This window comes from Bidens hawaiensis, unplaced genomic scaffold (assembly GCF_021521415.1).
Source record: "Bidens hawaiensis isolate Kalapana, Puna unplaced genomic scaffold, B.hawaiensis_p1.1 tig00017777_1, whole genome shotgun sequence".
NCBI classification, from domain to species: domain Eukaryota; kingdom Viridiplantae; phylum Streptophyta; class Magnoliopsida; order Asterales; family Asteraceae; genus Bidens; species Bidens hawaiensis.
The window spans coordinates 334,779-337,870 of record NW_027492684.1 but is presented as its reverse complement, the minus strand read 5'-3'; the positions used below and the strand labels follow the sequence as shown (position 1 = coordinate 337,870).

Here is a 3,092-nt window from a genome sequence, read left to right as displayed (position 1 = left end):
AAACACCACACAATTACTTTTTCTTATTAACGTCGCCACCATTACTCATCTACTATTGTTACCCCTCATTGCCCTATCACGCACATGGTGAGCATCAACGAGACAATGATCAAAGACTAATAGTGAGAAGTGTAGGAACAGATTCATATTAAAAATTAAATAAAATCCTTATATTGAAATTAAAATACAGGAACATAGCGGTTCATTGCATTCATAGTCCAGATCATGCATGCGCATATTTGCGAGTGCGAGTTAGGATACTTTGCACAATTAGTCACCACCTATGTTTCCTTCTATGGAAATAATTTTAAGGTTCTTTCTTCCTTTCCTATTTGAGAACAAACACTCACTCATTCAACTTTTCTTTTTCTCCTTATTTTAGCATATTAATTTAATAGTTTTAAAAAATCTAACTTCGAATATTAATATTTCATTTATCTTCCCCCATTTTGAACCAGATTTGGTACGTTGCAAATCTATCGCGTAGTAAAACACAAATTTAATAAGTAATACTTATATTAACTGCTACATGCATCTATAAATATTTCCGTTCAAAGTTAGTGAAATTACACTTTTACATTCAGTGAAAACTCTATTTCATTTTTCTTTTTTTTCTCTCTTTAAGTTAACTTGTTCAATATAATAATATTTTAATAATCTATACATTTTTCTTTCCCTTAATTACCCGTCGATCACCATGCATGACTAAAAATTATATTTCTCCACTACATTTTGTTTACAACCCTAATAAAGATTAACGTCACTAGCAGGTTTAAGATGAGATTAGACCACAAGCCAACTCATTGAAGTCCTAATTAACTTCATTGTATATATATCACCTAGAATATAAATACAAATTTTCAAATCATGTAAATTTCAAAACCGATTACACATATTTAAGAAGTTAAAACAAAATCTCATTACCAAACCCTATTTTGGGGTCTTTATATACACAAAGAATATATTAATAAAAAAATCATTTGTTCTATACTTCAATTTGAAAAGGTTAGAAAAGCTTGCTTCCAAACTCTACAACATCTTTCCCTTGCCTTGAAGATAACTTAGCTACATCTCTAAGCTCAGACAGGCTTCTTCCAAGATGCAATGCCACCTTCATCTCAAACACCTCACCATTCTCTCTACAGTCCATATCTCTTTCCTTCAAGTTTGATTCTATGGATTCCTCCATCATCTTAAAGAAACCTGCATTGCTTCTATACATTTCAAACACCATCCCTACTTGCCCACCATGTTGTACGGTATTTACGACGCTTGCCATCGCACCCCCCATGACCCCAAGCACCATGGTCCAAGAGTTATGAGGAGAAGATGCAAGAAAGGCCGAACCAATGGCTCCGAAGCCCGTTAGTAAAGGGCCAGCTATGGCTAAAGCTTTGTTTAGTTTCAAGGCCTTTTCACCTAACCTTAAGTAATCATCTTTATCTTTAATTTCCAAAACCCTAATGATCTCTCTCATCTCTTCTTCAAGCTCAACACTCCAACCATTTGTATCATTTTGCTTTTTAGCAGATGTCCTCCTTTTTTCAGGCCACCAAACCGCTGGTTCCACTTTGGCCGGAAACTTTTCGAGCATAACACCAAGTAGAGGAAGAGGGTAGGCTCTATCTAAAGCCAAAACTTTTTCCATAGCTTCATTAACATCACTGAGAGTAGGATTGCCTATTGCTATCTTTGTCTTGATTTCGCTTTCGAGTTGCTTAAGCAACCTCGCAGCGTTTCTTTGTTCTTCGGCCAGTTGGGAAGGTTGAATCTTGTTCATGATAATCAACATCCCAGTTGCTGCCAAATACAAGAAACTTGATGAAAGCTTAAGAGCTTCCAAGGGTGCACCAGGTACACTAGTTATAGCAGATGCAATGCCAGCCATGGTTACAGCCGAAAGAGTAATGGTATTGAGAGATGTTAACAACAGGCTGTTCCAGTTATTCCTTTGTTCTCCAATGTTCTTATGCATCTCTACGCGATCCGAAACTGCCTCCAATATTGCGTAAAACTTCTCCATTACTTCTGGATCAGGAGACACTTTAGGGGTGTTTTGTGTGATTCTTGAAATTTTTTGCATTTCTTCTACCATGCTTATGTTTGATGCAAGATTTGCGGTGAAGATACCCATATTAGTTGTGTTAATCTTTGGCAAATGGATAGAAGCCCTTGTAATGAATCTTCGAGAAGAAGAAGCTGATGAAGAAGTAGATTTCTTTGAACGAATAAGGCTTGAAGCTTTATTAATGGCTACCATATGTGTATGCAATTCTTTGATCCTATAAGGATATGTATACTGATGTCAATAAAACAAGAAATATGTTTTTGATGAGTGAATGTGTTAATTTATTCGTCATGAAATGGTTGAGATCTATGTGTTTGTTTATATAGGGAGGGAGATCAAGAAAAAGTTGAAGTGGTCAAATTAAATATTCAAACTTTGAATGAATGTTGTGTTGACATCATGCTATTTGGATGGACCGCTTCTTAACCTGCCCTAATTTGACTCAGACCAATATTTATGTACCTTGGAAAATTATGTAATCTTGGCCTATTCAAGTAATTTTCATGGACGATTTGTGATCATGCTTATGTAAAACATTAAGATACGGATGAAGGAGACAGTAAACGATATTTACTAAAAATTTTAAGCGACGGCATAAGATAAATTCTCAGTTATGGCTTAAAATATGAGTCCCATTTTCCTTCGCTAATTCGCCGTTGAGGCCTTTTGTAGCGGCCTTGTTTCAGGAGGAGAAAATGGTCACTAAACACCATTCGTGATCCTACAGATATTGAGACAGAACATTACTGGTGGAACTAATGACAGTTTGATACATTGCCACGGGAATTACAAAAACAGAGAGAAATCTTTTGTTCAAAGTAATAACCTCTTTGCGACAATTTATTATCAACATAGCGACGATGTTTTGTACAAAATGGCTAGATAACCTATTAGAATCAAATACAAATCAATACACAAAAAAATGGTCTTTTAAGACCCCTATTAACCTAACCCAACATAAGTTATTACACTACATATGAATATGACCCAATCATGCATGTTTTTACCAGTTACAACCACATAG

At 35.4% G+C, this 3,092-nt stretch overlaps 1 pseudogene; it reads right to left on the bottom strand.

Annotated features, from left to right (window-relative positions):
• Positions 1 to 960: 960 nt before the first annotated feature.
• Positions 961 to 2,883, bottom strand: LOC143554647 (putative F-box protein At4g22030 pseudogene; annotated as a pseudogene).
• Positions 2,884 to 3,092: the final 209 nt, after the last annotated feature.